The sequence below is a fragment of the Girardinichthys multiradiatus genome, chromosome 7 (genome assembly GCF_021462225.1).
Source record: "Girardinichthys multiradiatus isolate DD_20200921_A chromosome 7, DD_fGirMul_XY1, whole genome shotgun sequence".
Taxonomy (NCBI): domain Eukaryota; kingdom Metazoa; phylum Chordata; class Actinopteri; order Cyprinodontiformes; family Goodeidae; genus Girardinichthys; species Girardinichthys multiradiatus.
In genome coordinates, this window is record NC_061800.1 from 4,723,523 (window position 1) to 4,735,112 (window position 11,590).

An 11,590-nucleotide genomic window follows, 5' to 3' on the forward strand; every position below is an offset into this window, starting at 1 on the left:
AGCCTTTACTTTCTTTACTGCAAACTCTTGATATCACATTTGTCTAATACTTAGGGAACTATTCCTGATAATATTTTGAACAGAACATCACTTAAAAAATAAAAAAATGAACTGCTTAATCTGAAACAGCCTTCATATGATGTGATTTAGATGATGTGGAAAACTGTCTTTTGCCCAGCTGCTGCAGGACTGAGGAGGATTGAGGAGATGCTCTGATGGTCTAAACTAAGCTCTACTGTAGTGTTGGGCATTTGATGCCCTCACAACCTGATTCCCTTTAACACCCACTGAGTCGATGCTCAGACTAGGCACCATAGAAACCAGTCAAATGTTTCATGTACCTCACTCAGATGTGATCCCCTTCATTCAGGAATCTAGGATGGAGTTCGTCAGTCATTTATATCCATCTCACCAGTCATTTTGAAGCTCAAATATTCCAATATAACAACAGCATGAGGTAATCATTTATAAGGGAATGGAGCCTGGGCGCCAACAGGACTCAGTGGTTACAGAGTGTATGTTTACAGTGATTGTACATTTACTGAGAGAATGGTTTTAGTTGCCTTTATTACAGTGTACATATTTATATGTATATATTTAAATATGTACATATAAATATGTACATAAAGTGTATGTAACCTAAGTTAAAAACTGTATTTTCCCACTCTCCCAGTTACTTGAACACACCTTAGTCACGTGACAGTGAAGAAGGTATGTTTACAAGCTGCTGTGACGCTAATTAGGAGGATAGCAAATGCACTTTTATGTTAAACGCGTGAGACTGTATGTTTGGAGTGCCAACTACCGGTGTTTTTGGCGGCCGTCTGACGTCATGGAATGCTGGGATTTGGCTTGGAATTGGCCAGGTGCACCCAGTTGGGTAAATTAGTGACGAACTAGCCAGGAGGTCTTGGAAAGGTATTAGTATACAAAATATTGAACATCCAGGCTCACCCATATCCATCTAATTATGGAAGTTTTTGAAGCACTTGGTATTAAAATACCAAATGCTGTTTTGGTAACAAAATCCAGGTTTGCTGAGGAAGCTGTATATTTTCTTGAACAGTATGGTAAAGTGAATCGTACTCTTACAGTTGATTCACCTGGTTCAGAGTTTCACAAAATGCTTGTGGTCGTGTTTATGTCTGGATTTCCTTTAACTTTATTGAATCCAGTTCTACGATATACCCAAAAGTCAGAGTACAGCATTGAATATAAGGTTAAAAACTTATCTGAAATTTGCAGTGCAAAGGTGGGCAGTTCTAAGACTCAGACTTATTTAGCTGACCTAAAAGAAGTTGCTAAAATGATTGGACAAAATTATGCTGATGTGCTGAATAAAATGATGTCTCAGATCTGTAAGGCAGTTTCAGAGTTGTGCCCAGATGATGTCAAGGTTGAGATTGGACGTGAGAAAGAAGAGCCAGTGAACACAATAACTCAGTCACCACCTGAAAACCTGCTCCATCTCCACTGCTCTCTGCTGCTCCCATGGTTCAATCAGGGGGATGACGTGCCACTATTAGCCTCACTGCTTCAGACCTAAATCCACCTGAGATGCAGAGGTATGTGGTGGAACACATCGTTAAATCTGAGGACACTGCTGTGCATCTGCGATCTTATAGACTGTGTGTTTTCTGGAAGGGTGCCATGGCCACAACATGAAGTCGACTATGACACATGGCGTTCTAGTGTTGATTTGATTTTGAATAATCCTGCCATATCTGAAATCCAACGGTCACGACAAATCCTTGACAGCCTCCTACCACCAGCTGCTGACATAGTGAGACATTTGAGTCTTGAAATGTCCGCTAATACCTACATTAAGCAGCTTGACTGTGCCTATGGGACAGTGCAGGATGGGGAGGAGTTGTATGCAAAGTTTATGGACACTCTTCAAAATGCTGGTCAAAAATCTTCTGCCTACCTCCAGCGATTGCAAGTTGTTTTACATCTGGCAGTGAGGAGGGGCCGAGTATCAAAAGCTGAAGTGAATAAACATCTTCTAAATCAGTTTTGTAGAGTATGTTGGGATGATGCTTTGATCTCTGAACTCCAGCTCAAACAAAAGAAAGAAACCCGCCTTCCTTTGCTGAGTTATTGCTGCTGTTAAGAACTGAAGAGGATCGTGAGGCTGCTAAGGCCCAGAGAATGAGACAGCATCTGGAAGGAGGTGGAGCCAGACAGAAAGTAACATCACAAGTCCAAACTGCATATGGAGAAGAGGAGAAAGGAATGTGTGAAACATTGACCACTCTCACAAAAAAACTAACTGAGCAGATGGCTGCAATACAGCGTCAATTAGCTGTCTTAAATCAGTCCCCTGACCAACATCCTAATACTCAAAGAACAAATTCAGCTTCAAGGTCATGTGGGAAGCAGAACATTGCTGCTGTGAGCCGTCCCTCTGTTAGCCCTAATCCTGGGTTTTGTTTCCGCTGTGGGGAAGATGGCCACGTCAAGCCGCAATGTGAGAACTACCCAAATTCAGAACTTGTCAGTGCAAAGAAGAAACAGTTTAATGAAAAGAACAAATAGTGGCAGAAGAAAAATCTATCAGTACATGAACAGTTAAATTAGAGTCAGTTCCTGTTGGGGGAAAAACAGGAATTGCGAAAATCTTCAGCAGTCCAACCAGGAAGTCCCAGTTTATCTTCCAAAAGGTCTGGTGGGGTCTAGATGTACTGCTGATGTTACTTTTTCTGGTCACACATGTATGTGTTTGCTTGACACTGGTTCACAGGTGACCACTGCATCTGCTACTTTCTACAATGAGCATTTAAAAGATCAACAAATCAATCCCTTACATAACTTGTTACACACTGAAGGTGCTGCTGGACAGTCGGTCCCTTATTTGGGATATGTGGAGCTGGTGGTGAAATTTCCAACAGACTTTATTGGCCATGAGTTTTGTGTCTCAACCTTGACTTTGGTGGTTCCTGATGTGCATTCTGAAACTTCCTCCAATGTTTTTATTGGGATGATTACACTAGAACCTCTGTATGAGCAATACCTCCAGAGCAATATGCCAACATTACCACCCAGCACGTATGGTTACAGAGCCGTTCTAAAGACCCTTCAGTTGTCATATCAGCAGAGAGACACTGGCAATATGGGAGTAGTAAGACTTCTCAGCAAAATCCCAGTGCGTGTTCCAGCCGGTCGCACACTTGTTATCGAGGGTTCTGCTAAAGTTACCTCACCTGTCTTTAGCCAGTTTGTTCTCGTTCAACATCCTGTGTCCATCCTGCCTGGGGGTTTATTTGTCAGTAAATGTCTTCTTTCTCTCCCCACACATGCTCCTGACAAAGGTCAGGTGCTGATGACTCATGAATCCGAGCAGGACATTTACATTCCTCCATCTTCGTGAAGTCCTGGTGTTCCTGGATGATTTGATAATATTCTCTGATCCTCTTGAAGAGCATGACAGGAGGCTGTCACGAGTGCTGAACAGGCTGAGAGAATATGGGTTAAAGTTGTCACCCGAAAAGTGCAAATTCTTCCAGACATCTGTTTGCTACTTGGGTCATATTGTGTTTGAGAAAGGAGTAGAAACAGATCCAGAAAAGATAAATGCTATCAACCTAAAAGAACTACGCTCTTTTCTTAGATTTGCAGGTTATTACCGCCGTTTTATTAAAGACTTTACTACCATTGCAAAACCTTTGAATGACCTTATCTGTGGTTATGTGCCTGCACAGAAGTCTCGAATCAAGCAGTCCAACAAGCAGTATTGTAGCCCGAATCAGCCTTTTTGTGAACGTTGGGGTCTTAGCTGCAAACATGCTTTCACCACTTTGGTGGAAAAACTTATTACAGCTCCCATCCTAGGGTTTGCAGACCCGTCCAAACCTTACATACTTCATACTGATGTTAGTACAACAGGATTATGAGATGCACTCTATCAGGAACAAGAGGGGCAGTTAAGAGTGATCACTTATGCAAGCAGAGGCTTGTCTCAAAGTGAAAGTCGAAACCCTGCTCACAAATTGGAATTTTTGGCATTAAAATGGAGTGTCACAGAAACATTTCAGGATTATCTGTATGGAGCAACTTTTACTGTTGTGACAGACAGCAATCCTTTGACTTATATACTCACTTCAGCCAAATTAGATGCCACTGGTCACCGCTGGTTGGCTGCTCTCTCTACATATTCCTTCAAGCTTTTGTATCGAGCAGGAAAACAAAACAGAGATGCTGACACACTCTCCAGGCATCCTCACCTGTGCCCGGATGACCACCTAAAGATCAGGAGCTCATACACCAGTTCCTGGAAACCTGGCTTGCTGACCCGAACCTAATTTCCTCTGAAATTGTACATGCCATCTGTCAAGGTTGTCTTGTTGAAGCTGCACAGCCTGTTAGGGTTTGAGGGTTTTATGCTAGTCAAGTCTCTGTCCCTTACAGCAGAAGCAGTCCCTGACAGCTATACTGCAGAGAAGAGTTATTTACCCCTTGTTCTAGTCCTGTTGCAGATCATTATCAAGGATGAGCAGAAAGCTGACACAGCCATTCGAGAGCTGATCCATCAGATGGAGATTGGCGAAAAGATTCCTCCACTGGCAAGAACAGAGCTACCTGAAATTCCTCTCTTGTTAAGAGAATGGGGAAAATTTGACCTAATGAATGGTGTCCTGTATAGGAAACGACAAGACAATGAAGACATTACTTACCAACTTGTTCTTCCAACAAAATATTTGTCCAGGTGTTCTGAAGAGTGTCCATGATGACATGGGTCATATGGGGATTGAGCGAACTTTAGATCTGGTTCGCACCAGATTTTATTGGCCCAAGATGGCTATCGACGTTGAGGACAAGATAAAGACGTGGTCGCTGTGTTCGACGGAAAGCTCTTCCTGAACGTGCTGCTCCACTGATCAATTTCAGAACATTGCGACCTCTGGAATTAATCTGCATGGATTTCCTAAGCCTGGAACCTGACACGAGCAACACCCGTGACATCCTTGTATTGACTGATCGCTTCACCAAGTTTCCTGTAGCCATTCCAACGGCAAATCAAAAAGCAAGAACCGTGGCGAAATGTTTATGAGATAATTTCAATGTTTATTATTGAATTCCTGAACGCTTACAAACAGACCAAGGTCAAGATTTTGAGTCAAAACTGATCATGGAGTTGTGTGAGGTTTCTGGAAATCAAAAGTGTCGGACAACACCATATCATCCAAGAGAAAATCCGGTGGAGTGATTCAATCGGACTTTGTTGGACACTTTGGAAAATAAGCAAAAATCCAAATGGAAAGACTTTGTGAAACCATTAGTTCATGCGTACAACTGCACAAGAAATAAGGTGACAGGTTTCACCCCGTATGAGCTGATGTTTGGTAGAACACGTCTTCCAGTGGATTTAGCTTTTAATCTACTCCTGTGTGAACCTCAACATAAGACTCATTCTCAGTATGTGCAAGGACATAAGACACATCTGGGAGAGAGTTTCATGAGTGCTTCAAAGAATGCTCTGAAAACAGCGGAACTGAACAAAACACGATTTGATAAGAGAGTTATTCCATCAGTGTTGGAAGTAGGAGACAGAGTGCTTGAGAAAAATGTGCCTCTCAGAGGAAAGCACAAGTTCTCAGATAAATGGGAGCAGGATATCTATGTTGTGGTCAAAAAGGGTGGTGAACTTCCAGTTTACAGGGTGAAGCCAAAGAAGCACCTGGCCTGAATTTAATAAACAGAACCCATAATTTAATTACTATTCATAATTAAGTTTGTTTCATGTGTACACATCTAATCAGTATAAAATATACTCTTAAATAATCCATATTTACATAAATATCAATATTTGACTAAAGTTAAACAAATATACTTTAAGTTATATAAATAAGTATGCATGCATTCCAGTTAATTTACAAACATTCAATACATTTTACATTCTGTATCTGAAAAAACAAAACAACTGAATGTGCCACGTTTGCACTAATTCAATAGAAGGCTATTGAAGCAGCCTCCACGGCAAACAAGAAGCAAACAAAACAAATAAAACAATAATGATAAATACAAAACGAATGCTAATAGCATCAAATTAGCAGACCATCTCATTGAAATACACCACAATAGTAACTACTAGCAACATGCTAGCAGTATAAACAACTGATTCACCAATTCCATGCCACTAATTATGTAACATATATGTTAATATTTGTATTCATAGCAGATGGTCATAGCTATAATAAAGTTTGAGCTATCAGAAGATAAGGTTTGGCTTAATGAGGTGTTTGAAAGGTAAATGATGACACACAGACAAAATTTTGATTTGATGTTAGTACAATATATTAAGATATTTTGAAGAAAAAAATAAAACAAGCACACCCAATAACCCCACTATTTACAATTTGCAGATTAATTTGGTTGATTCATGGAAAAGTGCACCAGCTGATTTAACAGATTACCATACAGATTCAAAAGAAATAACCTCCCTTTCCCAAAAGAACAAACAAGGAACTTTCATAAAGATATCTAATTGGAAGATGATTCACATGCTACACACAAGTACCATTTTTTCATTCACGACTGAATGGCCAAAAAGAAAGGAACCATTGCATATAATGATCAAGAAATCAAGTGTTCATATAATAAGAACAGTCCAGGGAAATGGTTATAGTTAATAAACTGACTGTCCATATGACAACAATCCAGGAAGATAGTTGTAGTCCATAAACTGAAGATGAGGTGAGTATGTCTGAGTGAAAATGAATGGGAGGAAAACAAAAAAGAACAGGGTTCAACAGCCTCCTACCAGACCCGCAGGGCACAATGCTGAAGTCTGGTGAAGGTTTCTTTCACTCTGGATTTAGTAGCTCGCATCAATTTAGCCAACTGGGTGCACCTGGCCAATTCCATGCCAAATCCCAGCATTCCATGACGCCAGATGGCCGCCAAAAACACCGGTAGTTGCCACCCCAAACATACAGTCTCATGCGTTTAACTTAAAAGTGCATTTGCTATGCAACGCTAGCCAAATAAGCAGTCGTTTGAGAAGGACTAAATACAGCTACTCCAGCAACTTCTCCCCCTTGCACTCCTAACTGGCGAGAAGTCACAGCAGCTTGTAAACATACCTTCTTCGCTGTCACGTAACTAAGGTGTGTTCAAGTAAATGGTCTGAACTTATATAGCGCTTTTCCAGTCATGCAGACCACTCAAAGCGCTTTACACTAGAGCCACAGATATGCAGATCGGTAGGCGACTTGAGGTCAAGTGCCTTGCCTTGTGCTCTTAAGCACATTGACATATGGCAGGAAGGAAGCTGGACTTAAACCCCCAACCTTCTGAATGCAAAACAACTACTCTTCCTACTGAGCAACAGTCACCTCTAACTGGGAGAGTGGGAAAATACAGTTTTTAACCTGGGTTACATGTACATATTTGTTTATAATTTTATCTGAAGTTAATTACATCACCACATGCCGGCTGAGAGAAAGGAGATTGACCAAAACAGAGTGTGTGGATTCAACTCATCAGATGTACTGTATTTCCATTTTTGTTCTGGATTTGTTTTTGGTGGTTTTCTTTTTACTAAAGACAAGGTAGAAGGGATCAGTTAGTTCCCACAAGAAGTCTGGATGTTATATTAAAAGGTGGCCAGCAAAAATGTCTACTTAAAGACTGTCTGAATGATTTTCCCATGCATGTCACTACTCATATCTGTTTCTACCCTTTGTAGCATTCAATTGCCTTAACAAATAAACTGACTCACTCTGTACTAATGGTCTTTTATAGTCATGTTGATCTAAACAAACAAGAATCAGGCAGTTTTATTAGTACCTGCATGGTCCTTTTGTGGCATGCTAACCCTTCATTAGCAAAGGAGGCTGCTTACCAGTGTGATGTAATCTGCTCTCATTAAACTGACAAAAAAATAAAAAAATCTGTGTCCTTTATCTGTGCCTCAACTTTCCAGAGGCAGGTTATCTCTAAGATAAACCAGCAACTTCAATCAAGACTAATCTCTACCCTGTGTGTAATGTCTACATTAGTTACAGTCACAAGTTTCACATTCATTTTAGTTTCCTAGTGATTCATTCGTTTCCAGGGTTGAATTAATACACAACATACTTTGTCAGCCGATTTTAAAAAGAAGAGCAGGATGTTTTAGTTTATGTTTAAATTTACTGGAATATTTCTCTGATCCACGAAGAGTCAGAATTGTACTGTACTCACAGGTTAAAATATATACATACTGGTTGCTCCTCAACCGCACATTGTTGTAGTCATCAAGACCTTTTCTGGTGTCATTTTGGCTTAACATTTTATATTTCCTAAAAACTATCTTTGATGTATGTTTAAGACTATTGTCTTGTTGGAACAGCCAACTGTGTCCAGATCTCACTTATCTGACCCAAGTTGTCTCAGATTAAAGGAAATTATGTGTGCTGTTCAGGAACATGGAGGCAGCTTTAAACTTCCAAGGCCCAAGCCTGCTGGAACACCAGTGTCACTGTCTACAGTGAAGGCAGTTTCCCCTCAACATGGACTAAGGGGGTGTTAACCAAGAAACAAGCCCCTGCTTCAAAGTTAGCACCTAGAAGCATGGCTGAAGGTTCTAACTGTTCACATTGACAATGGGTGCTGGTACATTCTGCAAAGTTTCTCCATGAAAATATATCCAGCCACGATGCCCCAGCTGATGTCCTGTTGCAGTTCCTGTCTTTCGCCACCATGACACAGGGTGTAGTGAGTAGTTTCTGCTTCAGTATCTCAAAGATGTAGACTGTGGATGAAATAATGACCAGCATGGTTGCAAGAACCCCACATTCATCAAGCCTGCAGTTCTGGTAAATACGTATTTGAACATCATGCTGCTTGGATTCTCAACCAACCATCTATCCATCCATTCAATTCTAATCCAGTACTTTCTCCATTACCATCTCAAAAGTTGGAGCCGGCTCCACAGTTCAGACCACTGTGGTCAACATCTCAGTCTGGGAACTAGTGGCACTGAGTGACACCAGGATCAACTGCTATGGTATGAGATAAATCATCAAAACAATGAAACCAGATCCTTAATTTGAGTTATGTGATGGACTGGCGATCTGTCCAGGGTGTACCCTGCCTCTCGCCTGTAGACTGCTGGAGAGAGCCACCAGCACCCCGTGACTCACTATTGAATAAGTGGTATAGAAGATGAATGAATGAGTGGATGAAGTCACCCTATAGATTCAAGGAAAGCTGCTGCATGTAATCAAGACAGTAGAGCAGCACATGACATGCTTCAGAAATAGTGCATCTGTGTGGCATGATGCTTCTGTTGCCCTTAAGGTCAGTACATTGTAGGGAGTCAAGAGCTGTCCCCCCAAGTTATCCAAAAGCTGATAAAACTGAGAGAATCGATATGTCCAGCCTCTGCAGTGTGAATCTGTCTCTGCAAAGTGTCACCCTCACCATATGTTGACTACTGACATTTCAATGCACTTCAAAATCTGTTCAAAACAGAAGAGGCTAAAGTTGTTTTGTTCCTTTTTCCCTTGATCATCCGAGCTACCTGAGGTGATGCATTTTTGGTTCCACTTTAGAGTTGTTGAGCAGTTGTCTTAGATGTATGTGTTCTTTTTATGCTAACTGCATGTCAAAGCAGGACCAAGACTAACGCTGATTTTTGCCATGTTGAAACAAAGTCTTCACTATTTCATAGCTGTTCATTCGAACACAATTTTATAAACCTTTAAAATCATCAATGTGTTTACATTTTTGTGAAGGAATTTTGGCGAACTCTTCTTCGCAGAACTTTTTAAATACAGCTTGAAGGGTTTTTGAGCAGGAACAGGAACAGTCGTTTTAAGGCCATGCTACATAAACTCATTTAGATATTACCTCAGACTTTGACGGGCCACTCTCTCCTTTTGTTTTTTAGCTATCCAGAGGTGGATTTTCTGGTTCGATTTGTATCATTTTCCGTGAGTATTCCATGGTTTGCCTGTAGTGTAGCAAGTTTGGAAAATGGTAGTTGTTTTAACATGGCAGTTGTTTTTCTGCTCATGGACATATACTGTTGACCACACCCATGGCCAATCAATGATCAGCAATCTGTTCATGTCACATTTTAGCCTTGCTCAGCCCCAATAGGAGCTACTGCTGGGCGGGCAGGTACTAGAAAGCCAGTACCAGGCTGGAAGAGCTATTAATGGAAATGGCTTGCAAAATGGGCTGATTGAAGTGGGGCCAGCCAAAGAAGAGCCCATGGCAAAAGGGTTCAACCGACACACCACCAGTGCTGAGTAAGTTCACCCTTAACAGGAACAAGTTCTAAATTCAGTTCAGCCAGTTTAAAATTATGTAACCCATCGTCATAGTTTACTGCAGTTCAACTTTAATTAGTTTTCATGCATTTATCACATATTGTCTGTATTAAAGTTTATGTATATACATGGGTCATGATGTCAATCACTAATTAACATATCATTTATGGCATCGTGTAGCATTTGTAACCCATCTTATGTCTGCTTTATTCTTTCCTGTAGTCTTTGCTTACTTAAATTGTATCCTAATGGACTGATTTCCCAACATAGTTGCTTTCATATACATATTTTTTGCTTTTTCAACAGAAACCAAAATGAGCCTAAAATTTTGACTGAAAAGTTTGTAATTGCAGCATTTTTAACCCCTTTCATTACCTCTTATTACCATCCTGCCATTGCAAATGGGATTTGACATGCTTTTTGATTTCCCGCTTAGCAGATTACTGCGCAGGAAAAACCACACATTAATACTGAATAACTGCAAGATACTGAAAGTTAGAACTTTGTTAGAAAAAGTGACAGCAGTACTGTGTCCTCCTTCAAAATCTGAATAAATCCAGGCTGCCTATATATAATGTTGATCACAAGAGTGTTAAAACACAACCAGACTGGTTTTCTTCATTAATAAAATCCTGATTCTTTTCACTCTCATTAGCTGACAAAATTTTAATCAAGTAAAATAAAGACAACATCAATGCTTTTGTTTCAGCTACTTATCTGCACGATGGTCTGAGAAAAGATTCACTGTGTAACAGAATTCAGCTACACTCTTCTCGTCTGAGCAGCACCTACTGCACATAAACAACAAAACTGGGGTAAAAACAAATCTCAGTTGTATCCATTAGTAAAGCTAGGCCAAGCATAATGTGATGGGAGATTAATGCATTGTCAATATCAGCTCCTCACAAAGACAGCAAAAAAGATCTGCGTGTACAACAGCTAACCAAAGCTGTTTTGCTTGCATGCACACAGATACAGAGCAGCCATTAAGTTGTTGTCTTGAGAGATGCAATGTTGCAACTATTTTCTCCATCAAATTTCTAAAGTTTCTGGGTTGCTTATGGCATGATGGTGGAATGGGTGTATGTGGAGGCTGTTGGTCCTTAGCACAGTCATCAGAGATACCATTCCCAACCTGTGCTAAATGTCTTCACTTTTTCTCTCTATTTTCACCTTGGGACAGGTAGGTTTGTATGACTGTTTTCCCAAAACCAATGAAGACATTTTCTGAAACCTACTTTTAAAATTTTCTTATGTTACCCCTGCCTGATGCTAAAACTTTTTTAATCATCTGAAACCATACAGTGTGAAAACAGAAGAAACCTGTCATC